Raw genomic sequence first — 14,711 nt, 5'->3', positions numbered from 1 at the left:
GGTGCCTTTGACGGTGCAAAATGTTTCGTTGACATTGTTGTTTGTTGGGGAGAAAACTTACAAACATACAGTATAGCACTTCAGAGTCACACTGCTAGTGATCGATGTAGCGATTCTGTACTGTACAGGAGAGCACGGCACGGCACGGAGGAGATCGACAATGATCTACAGCCGATCGGGATGCAGAACACGATGCGCTTAAAACAAAAAAAAAGCATGCAAAATTGCACTAAAAGGATCCGCGAAACAGCGAGGCTGCAACGGTGAACCGCGTTATAGCGAGTGACCACTGTAATTGTGAAGATAAGTCACAACATACCCTTTGTAAATATTAACATATAGAGACCCTTACCAGCAATCATTCATGTATTTTTTTATATCCTATGGCTTTTTTTCACAGTTTGTTGACATGCTGTGTATGTGTGCACTGATATCGACATAACGGGGAAACATCTGGCTTTGAGATTGAAAATGTGACTTCATTCTGGGGTAAAACCGCAAAGGATTCTGGGAACACGTGGCAAGCAGTACTAGCGCACGCAGGTTCTCGTGCACAGAGTCTATCGTTAGCAGCTTCTACGACAAACATTGTATCCTGACTGGTTTTATACTCAGAAAAGTTGTGTGAATCACAACTTAATCTGCAACTGTGAGACTCACCAGGATATTCTTCAAAGAAAACATTAATTCCGTAGTGTAACACCTTACAGGACTGAATCTCCAGATCAGCTTTGCGCATCTAGCTTGTCACTACCCGATCCGTACCGGAAACCCGATCGGTACCACCGAGTTAGCTCCTAGCATTTCTCAACAGCTCTGTCACCTTTTCGACTGCCCGGGACATTTAAACAATGGATAAACCATATACAAACAAATTCACGCTTTTCTCCTCGACAGAGAGCTTTCCCTCGATTGAACAACAGTGACGTAAAATAAGAAGAATGGCGCCTAATTACAGACTTAATAATACTGACTTAGTAATATGTCACATGAAGATTCATCAGCCAGATTAAGTGTTTACTGACAGTGATAGCGGACATCATCATCACTATTCCAACAATACTCTCCACACAGACAAGCATAAACACACTCGACTATCACTAAATCAAATTTAACACCCGTTTGTAATGACGCTAGTTCGGTTTACAATAGGGTTCATGCGCTCGGTCAGCAGGTGGCGGTATCCTCGTAAATAGGGGAGTAAACTGCCCACTAAATAAAACAGAAGAATAAGAAAGCATCTGCACATGCGCGGTATGGATCGGGGAATCCTGAGCCTTAAATATATATTTTTATTCTTTGTTTTTGTCTATATTATATTGAAATGTTTCATTATTGCAAACATTTTAAGAGATACTCATTATTCTTAACATCTTAACAGATACTCTGACCCGTAACCATCGTAAAATGCTTCGAGCGGAAGTAGTGGCCTTTTGCACATGCATGGTACCGATCGGGTTTCCGGTACGGATCGGGTAGTGACATAGCTCCGTGCAGGCGGATGCAGTGAAAGAAAGTCACCACGCAAAGAGGGACAACTACTTACTTACGACGACTTTATTGCACTATATAATTTTCCAATCAGTGTTCAGGAATTCTCAATGGTGCTTGGTGCCATACCCTCGGGGACTTATAAAAAAAACTGACAGCTTAATATCTACCTTAGTCACTCTCCCTGATCCAGCTGAGTCAGCAGTAGGAAAAATCTGCTTTTCACAGGAACTTGCTAACAGCAATAAGAGAATACGTAGTTTATTCCAAGAAGATATCGTATATAATATCTTACAGGAACCGATATGTTCCAGATATCAAGTGGAAGACAGTCTGGATGATCCCCCATAAATATTTGATTGTAAATAAGGTGAAGGAAGTCTCATTTAAAATTCTACATAAATGTTATCCAGCCAGTCACTACATGGTAAAATTTAAAAGAGACATAAATCCTAATTGTACTTTCTGTGGGGATCATCCAGAAACTGTGACACATCTTTTTTGGTACTGTTTATCTACACAGAGATTCTGGAAAGAATTTAGCAGTTTTGTTATTGTCCATATTTTAAGAGAGTTTTCTTTACGATGGGAAAATGTTTTACTGTTTCTTTAAGTTCCCCAAGAAGAATGACAAATGTTTTTTTATAATAAATTTGTTAATACTTGTTGGAGCTTAGATTGTCCAGGCCAATGTTTTACTCAGTTACATCATGCCATATTTAACTATTTGTCATGATCTTTAAGTTTCTATTATAATCTTGATCATTTTATGTTATAATGTAATATGCTGTGCTCCATAAATTAATCCTGCTTTGGTAGTCTGTTGTTGTTGTTGCAAAGTGTTGATAGATGTCGTAAAGGGGGTGTGTATTTTGCCCGCATGCGGAGGGGTGTGGGTAAAAGGTTAGGTAAGCAAGCAGGACGTGGAGCAACAGTTTTCTGACCGTCGCCGCTTTAATGTAATAACATTAAAGGGAATGTAAACGGAGCTCTCACCAGAGGCATTTGTTTTGTACCTTTCGGTTTGTATGGAGAATAAATGTTTTGCCCCTTTTTTTCTTTGCCTCGTTTTTGCTAACGGAAGGCGTACAAGCAATTCAACGAAGAGCACAAGTCAGAAACTTTACGTCCTGCAGAAGTGGCAAAGAAGGACCGAAGGTTGCCGCTATATTAGTCAGAAAACTGCTCCGAAAGTGAGAGGATTACGTACACGTCACCAGCGCACGGAGTTAATTGGCCCGCGGTGCGGCAAGGGAAAACGGGGAAAAGTGCATTGCCTTGGTGGACGTGAAAGAGGATGCCGCTTCAGTCTTCCCGTGTTTTCCGGATCCTTTCGGCAGTAAGAAAACCCCGCATCTGAAAAGTAAGAGGCTGTGCCTGCTTTAAGGTTTGTGAAAATTCCTGTATGGTTAAGTGGTACATGGCCTGTGTAAAGGATTAATTGCATTGAAAGGTTTATGGCAGCGCAATGAATATGGAGCAGCAGGGAAAAAAAGAGTTTCTAAGCCAACCTTCAAAGCACAAGAAGAAAAGCTTCAGCATCTTAAAGTGACAAGGAAAACCAAGTTGGGTTATCTTACTAGAAAGATAAAAGAGATTGAGGAGCTTATGGAAGATGATGGCAATTTTGAGGAAGTGTCTGTTAAATTTGCCACTGACTTCTCAAAAATGTATATTGAGTTTTGTGAAAACAACGATGCAGTTAAAAATCACTTGACTGGGTCAGAACTTCTTCATGATCAGACACAGTGGTATGAGCCAAAGGCTAGCTATTTGAGAAGTTTTGTGGCGAAAGTTGAGAGATGGTTAAAAAGAGTGGAAATGCAAGTAGATGAAGCAAGAATGATTGATGCTGAACTTGAGCCAGCAGACAGTGTTTCAGCGATATCGTCCAGACACAGTAAAGCACATCGAAGCAGCCGAACCTCTTCTGCTGTGTCTTCGACCACATGTTCGGCCAGGCTAAAGATTGAGGCAGAAAGGGCTGCTCTGGTAGCGCGTGCGGAAGCCTTAAAGCAAAAGATGGAGATTGACAGACAAGAAGCTGTTCTTAAGGTGAAAAGGGAGGAATGGGAGTTGCAAACAGCTATTGCTGCAGCTAGCGCAAAGCTTGAGGTGCTGACTGTGAAGGAGCCAGCCCATAACACTTCTGCTGACTTGGTCAACAAAATGGCTGCCTGCCAAAGAGCTCCGGGCCAAAATATTTGGGCCAGTTTTGGTTTCGTTCAGCCAGAACATGAAGATGTTTGTCGAAAATGTGAGTCGGAAGTAATGTAGTGCTTAGAAAGGAGTAGCAGGCTTCCTCATCCATTGAATAAGAAGGATAATAGCCAGTCTATTACTAGTCACGGCAGGATGGCTGATGTTAAAGACTTGTTGAATGTCATGAAGCGACAAAACGAGATTACAGAGCTCCTAGTAAAACAAAAGAAAGCATCCACTCTCCCTCCTTTGGATGTTCCAGTATTCAGTGGGGATCCACTGGAGTTTGGGTTTTTTATGAAAGCATTCGAGCATGGGATTGAGGAAAGGACAGACAGCAATAGAGATAGGTTGCGCTTCCTGGAGCAGTTCACCAAAGGGAGACCCAAGGTTCTTGTTCGTAGCTGTTCGCACATGCATCCTGACAGGGGCTACGCTGAAGTCAAAAGGCTTCTGCGCAAGCATTTTGGGGATGAATATACTATTGCCTCAGCCTACAATGAAAGACCTCTAAAATGGCCTGTAATCAAGCCAGGGGATGGTGATGCACTGACGGAGTTTGCTATGTTCCTCACTAGTTGCTGTAACACAGTAGACAGCATGGAGTACATTGAGGAGATGGATAGCCCTACTAATATGAGAACAGTCATCTCCAAGCTTCCTTGGAGATGAGTCATCTCCAGTCACCTCCAAGCTTCCTTTTAAATTAAGGGAAAGGTGCCTATGACATTCAAGAACGCACTTCAATGAGAGCTAGATTCGCTGATCTGGTTAGTTTTGTAGAGAAGCAGGCAAAGATCGCTTCTCACCCATTGTTTGGTAACATTCAGGACACCACTTTGTCAAGAGACAAGGGCAAAGCAAAGGTATGCAAAGAGAATGCTCTGAAATTCAAGGAGAGGGAAAGCATCTTTGCTACTAATACGGCACCTGTGTCAAACAATGTGGAGCAGACAAAGAGGGAAAGGGAAAGTGTTGGCTCTACAGGTGGAAGACAGTGTCTTTTCTGTCATAAGGGAGGACATAACCTCAGTACCAGCAGACTCCTCAAGCAAAAGCCGCACAGAGAAAGGCTTGATTTCCTCAAATCAAAGAGCTTGTGTTTTGGTTGCCTGTCACAGGGGCATCTGAGCAAAGGCTGCCAGCAAAGACACACGTGTGAGACTCAGAAACTCAGAAACATCCCACCATTCTGCATAAGGAGCAGTACTCTTCTCCTGATAGTGACGGTAAAAGTATCATGGAACCAGCAGCAAGTTTTTCTCCAGCAGCAGGCAGTGAAACATGCGGTTGTACCGGGGCTGGCGAAGCAGTCTGTGCGCTTTCAATTGTGCCTGTGAAGGTCAGATGTTCGAGGAGCAACACAACAGTTGAATCATACGCGTTCTTAGACCCAGGAAGCACTGGAACCTTTTGTACAGACGAGTTGATGAGGGATTTACACGTCACAGGAAAAAGGTCCAACATTCTGCTCCGCACCATGGGAAAAGAAGCAACAATCAGTACTCATGGTGTTACGGGTCTCGAGGTCAGTGGTTTGGATGAGGACAACTTTTTGAAGATTCCCCAGGTTTTCACATAGGCTAGATTCCAGTAACAAAGAAGAACATTCCACAACAGAGTGATGTGGACAGATGGCCTTATTTGGAGGTTCAGCTCAAGCGGATTGATGGAAAAATTGGTATGTTAATAGGGACGAATGTACCAAAGGCGCTTGATCCCTGGAAGGTTATCAACAGTGAGGGCAACGGCCCATATGCTGTAAAAACTGCACTAGGCTGGACGATTATTGGACCTCTGCTAAGAGAAGAGGGTATTGCTCAAGGAGCTGTTGAGTAGCCACCGGTGATGGTGAACAGGATATCAGTGACGAAGCTAGAGGAGCTCTCGCAGCAGCAAATGAAGTATGACTTCCCTGAGCATGAGTTGTCCGAGAAAATGGAAATGTCAGCCAGAAACAGACAATTTATGGTGTCTGTGTCACTGTCAGTGAAGCAGATTCACGGTCACTACTTCATTGGCCTTCCTTTAAAGAGTAAGGGGGCTGCATTTCCAAACAACCGTGTTGTTTGGAAATGCAGAAGGCCTGAAACGGAGGCTGTTAAGAGACAGTGAGTTTCATCAAGAGTACACAAAGTTTATGACAGAGACACTGGAAAGGGGCTATGCTGAAGAAGTTCCCGTGGCAGAAACTTGTAAAAGTGGTAGCAGAATATGGTATCTCCCACATCATGGGGTCTACCACCCAACCAAGCACAAGTTGAGAGTAGTATTTGACTGTGCATCCACGTATCAAGGCATGTCACTGAACTCACAGCTGTTGCAGGGGCCAGACTTAACCAATTCCCTCATAGGTGTTTTGATGAGGTTCAGGCAGGAGCCAGTTGCCTTCATGTCTGATATTGAAGGCATATGTCATCAAGTTAGGGTTCCTGCTGAAGGTGCTGATCTGTTGAGATTCTTGTGGTGTCCACAGGGAGATCTTGGTAAAGGCCTCAAGAAATACAGAATGGTAGTTCACTTGTTCGGTGCAACTTCTTCACCAAGCTGTGCATGCTACGCGCTGCAAAGGTATGCTGAGGACACGAACACTGTTCTAAGGAACTTTTATGTGGATGATTGCCTGAAATCTGTTGGCACTGAAGAGCAGGCAATCTCAATGATTCGGGACCTCAGGGCTTTGTGGGCTGCAGGAGGTTTCAAGTTCACTAAGTGGATTTCCAACAGCAGAGCGGTGCTTGCATCTATACCTGAGGATGACAGGGCCAAAGAAGTCAAGGAGCTCGATCTTGAAAGGGACTGCCTTCCTATTGAAAGAGCTTTAGGGGTTCAGTGGTGCGTGGAGTCTGACACGCTGAAATTCAGAGTTCTGGTTGATAGCAAACCACTCACAAGGAGAGGACTGCTTTTGATGGTAAGCACTATATATGACCCACTTGGGATTTTATCCCCTCTGATCTTGCCAGTGAAGCACATCCTGCAAGAGCTAAGCAGAACAAAGCATGCATGGGATGATATCATGCCGGAAGCTCTGTCTCTGCAGTGGCAACAATGGGTCGGCAGTTTGCACCACTTAGCTAGGTTTGAGGTAGACAGATGTGTGACACCAGTCAACCTTGGCAAGATCTCTTCAGCTCGACTTCATCACTTTGCCGACGCAAGTGAAAGGGGGTATGGCATAGCCACATTCCTGGTTTCAAAAAACAATCTGAACCAGCCACATAGTGCTTTCATTATTGGTAAAGCCATGGTTACACCATTGAAGCCAGTTACCATACCACGACTCAAGCTTACTGCTGCAGTGGTGGCAGCAAAGATGGAACTGGCCGAACTGGAGTTGGAGTTGGAGGAGTCTGTCTTTTGGACAGACAGCACGTCTGTGATTAAGTACCTCAAGAATGAGACATCGAGGTTCCGTACGTTTGTGGCCAATTGAGTTGCTGCCATTAAGGATAGATAAGCTGTCTCTCAGTGGAGATATGTGAACACCTCGGCCAATCCTGCAGACTTTGCTTCCAGAGGACTCAGTGTTGGTGCCTTTCTCAAGGCAAAGACATGGATCACAGGTCCAGATTTCATTACGAAACCAGAAATGGAGTGGCCAGAAATGCCAGACAGTGTATGCCAGCCAATCTGTAATGACCCAGAAGTCAAAGAAGCATCAGTATGTGCTCTTATGGTTGAAGAAGCTGCAGACGCCACCTCTCAGCTCATTCATCATTACTCAAGCTGGCATCAGGTTAAAAGAGCCGTTGCATGGGTCCTGAGATTAAAATGTGTGCTGAAGCTTCTCGCTCAAAAGAGGAAAGATTTAAAAGCGAATCTCTATGATGGAAGGTTGGAGGTAGGAAGTCGAAGGTTGGAGCAGGAGAAGCAAATGACACACTTCAAAGCTAACCTTCCCATCTTCCCACTTTCTGTGAGTGACATGGCTGAGGCGGAAGTGGAGATCGTGCGCTTCAGTCAAGGGCAGCGGTTTGGCGAAGAGATTGCCAAGCTGCAAAAAGGAAAGACAGTGAGTGTCAAAGGATAGCCCTCTTTGTCAGTTGTCGCCAGTTGTTCAAGATGGCATTCTGAGAGTGGGCGGCAGATTGAGCAGATCTAGCATGCAGGAGGAGTTAAAACACCCTGCAATCTTGGCTAAGGATCAGCATATAGCCACTCTCATTCTCAGATCTACACACAAGGATCTTGGACATTGTGGCAGGAATCATGTCCTATTAAAGGTACGGCAGAAGTACTGGATACTAAGATCCCATGCTGCTGTCCGGAAGATTTTGTCCCGGTGCGTCGCCTGCAGACGGCATCATGGGAAAGCGGAAAGTCAGATCTTCCTACTGAAAGGCTCACGCCCGATGAGCCACCGTTCACGAGTGTCGTGTGGACTATTTCGGTCCCTTCGAAGTCAAAAGGGGTAGGTCCATGATCAAAAGGTATGGTGTAGTTTTTAACTGCTTGACAGTGCATATTGAGCTGGCAAATTCGTTGGACACGGACTCTTGTATTCATGCATTGCAGAGGTTCATTGCTAGGAGGGGACAGGTTCAGTTGATGGGTTCTGACAATGGAACAAACTTTGTAAGTGCAGAGAGGGAGCTGCGGGAATGCAAAGATTCAAGAAGCCTTGTTGGTTAAATGCATCACATGGCTATTCAACCCCCCAGCTGCCTCGCATTTTGGAGGAGTTTGGGAGCGGCAGATATGGTCAATACGCAAAGTGCTCAGCTCCATTGTGGAGCAGCAGATCCTTGATGAGGAGGGTCTGCACACACTGCTGTGTGAGGTAGAGGCGATTATCAATAGCCGCCCTATCTCAAGAGTCTCTACCGATCCGAATGACCTGGAGGCCTTGACACCAAACCATTTGCTTTTGATGAAAGCCAAAACTCCGCTACCTCCTGGATTATTCAGCAGGAGCGACATGTACTCGAGGCGTAGATGGCGTCAAGTCCAGTACTTGGCAGATTTGTTTTGGAGATGGTGGATTAAGGAGTATCTGCCGGACTTGCAAAAGAGACAAAAGTGGGCCCTTCCCAAAAGAAATATCAGTCAAGGTGATATTGTCCTCATCGTGGATGATTCCGCTCCAAGAAATTCATGGCTAATGGGTCGAGTGATTCAGACATTTGAGGATGCCAAAGGTCGGGTTCGTCAAGCCAAGGTGAAAACCAGCAAAAACATTCTCCTACGACTTGTGGCGAAGCTTTGTGTGCTGCTAGAGTGTGATATGTAGCGCCCCTTCTACATATCACTCAAGAGACAGTGGTAAAGGCTGGTCTCCTACGGTGAGTCATGTGCTTGAACCTCTGACTCCATTCCCTAATCTCCCCAACATACACGCATCCACGAAGATATGTTCCAGTTTGAAGGTTAAGAAGAGTTCCTGCTGTAACAAGGCAAAATGAAGTTTCTGTTGGAATAAGGACATTAGTGTGCCATATGGGCAGTTCAAGTGCTGTGTATATTTGTCTTTTCATTATCTGGAAAGTTTGATTTATTGTTCTGAACAATATATAAATGTATGTATGTATAAGAGTAATTGTTTTGTGGCTCACAAAAACAATTAGGGGCCAGGATGTTGGAGCTTAGATAGTCCAGGCCAATATTTTACTCAGTTACATCATGCCATATTTAAGTATTTGTCATGATCTTTAAGTTTCAATTATAATCTTGATCATTTTATGTCCTTTTGGCTCTCGGAGGAGGCGGACGCACTTTTTCTCCTCTCCTCTCCCTTATCTTCCCTGCTTAGTTCTTATGTCCTTGTCTAGTCTCGTGGTTTTTTTTGTATTACTTTCCCTGGAACACTCTCTCACAGTCTGTTTCTAAAACCTAAAGAAAATTATGGATTTGATCAACTGGTCTCTGAATGCTATTGACACCCTTTTCTCAACGAGAAGTCTGGGCTCGGGAGAGCCCGAGTGCCCTGGAGGGACTTTCCCTGCCGGATACACGATGGACGGGTGGCAGGAATGGAGGGTCGTGCCCCTTCAGCGCCAGCTGTGGGTTCAAGGCTGGAGCCGAACAAAAACTCCCTGATAACGACTGTGTTGAGTCTGTTCCTTCCCATTCCGTGCAAGGCCACCTGGGTTGGCTGGAAGACTGTTTACTTAGCCTGGCAGGGCGAAGGACACTGTCCCAGCTGAACTATGGACACACAAACACATATACTGATACTGATAAGCACTCACTGACGCATCACCCTCCCTACCCCGCATCCAACGTCACCTCCAACACTTACCTCCCCTCTGATGTGGACATCGGGTCAGCTAGAGGTGCAGTCGAAGATTGCAGTGGTCCCAGATCAGATGTACACACTGGAACACTTTCCCACGTTGCTTGTCTGTGTTTTTTGTGCTATGGTGTGTTGATATCTGTGCATTCCTGTATTATCCTTTTGTGTTACACATTTCGATGTTTTTTCCTCGCAACCTAGCCAGACCTGTCTCCCCAATGTGATGTTTGTGTATTGTATGTACGGTCGGCAAGGTCTGTCATCTCGGTTGTGGGCAAAAGACCTGCAACTGACAAATAAAGGCTATCTCATCTCCTCATCTCATAATGTAATATGCTGTGCTCCATAAATTAATCCTGCTTTGGTAGTCTGTTGTTGTTGTTGTAAATTGTTGATAGATGTCGTAAAGGGGGTGTGTATTTTGCCCGCATGCGGAGGGGTGTGGGTAAAAGGTTAGGTAAGCAAGCAGGATGTGGAGCAACAGTTTTCTGACCGTCGCCGCTTTAATGTTATTTTTTGTTGTAACATAAAGGGAATGTAAACAGAGCTCTCACCAGAGGCATTTGTTTTGTACCTTTCGGTTTGTATGGAGAATAAATGTTTTGCCCCTTTTTTCCTTCGCCTCGTTTTTGCTAACGGAAGGCGTACAAGCGATTCAACGAAGAGCACAAGTCAGAAACTTGCAGAAGCGGCAAAGAAGGACCGAAGGTTGCTGCTATAATACTTTTAGCTAAATTTTTTATCCATAAATGTAAGTTTACTAATAAAACACCATATTTCTGTCATTTTTTTAAGGATGTGGAATTGTACATACAATCAATATCAGACTGCACTAACAAAACGGCTCTCAAAACAACATATATATGTGAATTTTTGCGTGTATTCATATAATTATTACTTTTTTCTTTTTACCCCTGGTTTTGTGTGTTCATGTTCTGTTCTTTTGTATTCTTCATCTGTTCGTATGTTGTATACTCATTGTTTGTTAAATAAAGTTCTTTAAAAAAAAAAAAAGTCACCACGCACAGCATTATGGTGCATTCATGGTACATGGGAAAACTCACCACTTAACAAAACAGTAACACTTAAAATTAGAATAAAAATAGAATTTCATTTGCAATGAACGAACCATGGGTTACAGGTACATTGCTCAGAGGTTGACCACCATATCTGATGTGATGCAGCCACTGGCATCTAAGGAAAAATGTGTATTCCCTGACTTGTTAGCTGGTGATTTCTGGAGACTGCTGACTGTCACTGGGTGAAATCAGCTGCAAAGAAGATTCTGCCCAAAAAAACAAAAAAAAACCTTGGCTCAGTGGTAGACGTACTTGAAAGTGGGATGTAAAAAGAAAAAGGAGACCATGACCTGGTGCTGCAGCCAACATTCTTCAAATAGCCTAAATTTTACTTTGAAGGCCAATGATCTCTATTTCTGGTTTGTGTTACCCTTTTTCATCATTTATCTACAGAGAGTAGCTGGCCAACATTTATAGACAAGTCTGTTACTTCAATTCAAACTCATTAGTGACCAAAACAATCACAAGGTTTTTGCCAATCTCTAGGAAATACAAGTTTTCCCCTAGCGATAGTGGTTTCCAGTGGGTCATTGACCCGTCTGTAGTTCTGCCTGAGTGGAGCTTTAACAATCACTTTCCCAGTGACTGCCATCAATTTCACACCCTAACCAGTCGCGGCAGATTGCCGCCCTTCCCTGAGTGTGTATACTAATATGTAAGTTCAGCATAGCCAGACTTCATTTGTTAGCTGGCTTGACAAAACCTTAATCCCCACTCAGGCATTAACAGGTATCAGAATGGTGGTTATCAACTTATTCTATCGAGTCAGGCTTTTTTTATGAGTTTACATAAAAGGGGACATTTGTTGACTGTTCTTCCACACAAAATGATCAGAAAGGCACCCTTAACTTTAATCAAATACATTATCAGAGGAATGGGTGAAATAAAGTAAAAAACCATTATAGAACAGAATGTTATTAATCTTATGATCATAAGCACACAAGACATTAAAATAGGCTTAAATATAATAAGTTTGAATAACCATATAGGTTTTCTGCATCACCATCTGAAAACATGCAAATTTCAGTGTGACACACAGTTTGTGGTGCTGTAACAATACAGGTTACATATACCCTTTTTTTCCCCAGGCATTATGGTCAAATATGCACCCAGTTGACACAACAAATGAACTTGGTTGTTTAATGTGTGGCCACATATTATATTTACATCAACCTGGACCTCTAAAGAAATATTGCCCACCCCTGGACTAAATTGATCCTTCTTTTAGTGTTATTAGATTAAACAGGTCCTCCACCTCCTTTTCTTGTTCGAGGAAAGGAAGAGATACCACTTTTAAGAGGAAATAAGTTAATTAGTTGTATGAAAAACTTTGTGAAACCTTTAAAATCACCTGTATTTCTGTATCCATTACTGATAAACTGTAATTGTTTCTTCCTGTAAGTCTTAATCTAATTACACATATTCTGGCTAAACTGTTAAGAAACAAATAGAATTAGTTTCCATGCTGGTTTTTGGAAATACTGGTGTTGTTTTTCTCTGTAATTGATTGCTGTTGTTTATCAGTGGACAAATATTAACACTGATGTCACATTCTGCCCGGGGCTGGACTTGTAATCAGCATACCCAGCTTTTGACCAGTGTGCTGACGCACTTGTGGGCTGATGGGTCAATATCATGGTTTTTTGTTGTTGTTGATATAATTATACAGGCTATGGACTGGCTTGAAGGTCAGTCAGACTAGAGAGGAGAGCGGAGCTGTGTTACCAGAGCCGTGTTCTGTTGAGTTTTGTTAATTGAGTTGATTTGGGGGGAAGTTTTGTTAAGTTACACATTAAATTAAGTTCACTGTAAATAAATTGCTCACCTCTGGAAACCTGAAATGTCTGCGTAGTCTGCTTCCCTACCACCTTGATAGTTTGATTGATGGGGTTTCTCTCTATTGTTGTAGGGTCTTTAACTTACAATCTAAAGAGCCCTAAGGGGACTGTTGTTATACTATAATAATATAAATAAAATTGAACGGAATTTAATTGAACTGAATAATAATTAGCAAAACTTGAAAGTCCAAAATACTGGTGTCAGGCAAATTATAACTGTAGATGAGTGTAAACAAAGTAAATAACTGATTTACACATAAGATAAACAAGTCCAGCCAGTGCACTAATGTAATGTAGATTAGATAGGATTTCTTAGGACAGGAAGGAAGTGGCAAGCATAAAGTACATCAGTTAGAGGTTCCAGGTAACTCTTATACCCACTACCTGCATCTGATTCTTCATTGTATTTTGTTGACCTTCATCTTTGTGAGGATGTTCTATGTTTTATTTAGTTATATGGAGTGACTCCACCTAATCTTGCATGCAAACTTGATGATGCAATTGAACTTGATGGCTTGCTCTTCACCAGTCACCCTTGGGAAAGAATAAGTGAACTTCCCATGCTTCTTCTGACCTGGCACAGCACTATTATGTTTGGAAATTGTTTATTCTGAAAACTGTAAATTGGCAGGGTGTAGTCAAAGAAGCAGCTGCCATCAACTAAAAAAAAAACAAATAAGAAAAATAAATTGAATATTATTCTTGGTGATATAAAGTTTTAGGCAGTAGATCTGGTGATATTTCCAAGTTTCAGATCATAATGTTAGCAGCTTTAACTTTTGCAGACTGCCAGCAGAATTTTCACTGCTTTTCATGAGGCTAAAAAATGCCAGGTTGCTTTTTTCCATTTCCAGGCTATTTAGTGTTTCCTGTTAGATAAAATAATGATTTTAAATTGTCTATGGATGTGAGATAAATGATGTTTACATAATAAAAGTCTGTTTAACTGCAAAGGTAAATGTGACTTGTGGTCTAAAGTGCATCGAGTAGTCATTAAGATGACTGGTTCGAATGCATCAGGATCACAAGAGAGAACGCTGCTAAAATGAATTTTGTACATCATTAAAATAATCCAAAGATTATATCTGCTGCTGTTAATGTTTTATTTTCAAGACAGTGTATAAAATAAAATAAAAAAAAGACACAGCTCATACAGGATTACAGCTGACATCACAAATGCCTATAGTGAAAGGCCACAATGCAAGTGGTCATAAAAACAGCAACTGTTGTCGCTTGATGGGGGAAAAAAGAGACATTTAATTCAGCTGTCTTATTTGCTTTTTATGTCCCGGTTCCTGAAAGTTTGATCACACCTCATCGTACTTGAAGTATCAGTTACATGAGGACGTTTTGCAGTGTACAGACAACAACTGTTAGCTTGTAGCACAACAAAGCAAGGATCACAACACACTAGTGAACACAGCAAAATTAGACCGCAACCTGTAACTACTTCCTTTTTTGAGGCATCTGTCCTCGTCAAAACATTTCTGCTTTTCATTCCTCACTGTACTGTCTCAGTGAGTTTATCTGGTTCTCACATGGATACATTACTGGTGACAAACACACATACATAGTGCCCAACTCTTCCTCAGTGTAACTTTGTGATTGTCCCCTCCTCCCGCTGAGCGTCTCCTCGTCCTCCTCTGGCTGGCCAGCTGAGGCCTGCAGGCTTTCTCTTTGTTCTGCTGTGGCTCGGCTGGCTACCTCTCCTCCGTCCTCCCGCCTCTCCCCCGCCGGGATAAGCTTTTAGCCGCATCCTAGCCGTGCAGGCTAACGGCCACGCAGCAGCTCTCTGCGGCTTCTCGCTGTTCCAGCCAAATGCCGCCACACAACACCATATAATTAAGAGCTGTGGATGTGAGCAGG

Source organism: Rhamphochromis longiceps, linkage group LG19, assembly GCF_057381845.1.
Source record: "Rhamphochromis longiceps isolate RC_006_pf linkage group LG19, R_longiceps_female_GT1.1, whole genome shotgun sequence".
In the NCBI taxonomy this organism is placed as follows: domain Eukaryota; kingdom Metazoa; phylum Chordata; class Actinopteri; order Cichliformes; family Cichlidae; genus Rhamphochromis; species Rhamphochromis longiceps.
The sequence above is the reverse complement of the archived record's forward strand: the minus strand, read 5'-3'. Positions refer to the sequence as shown.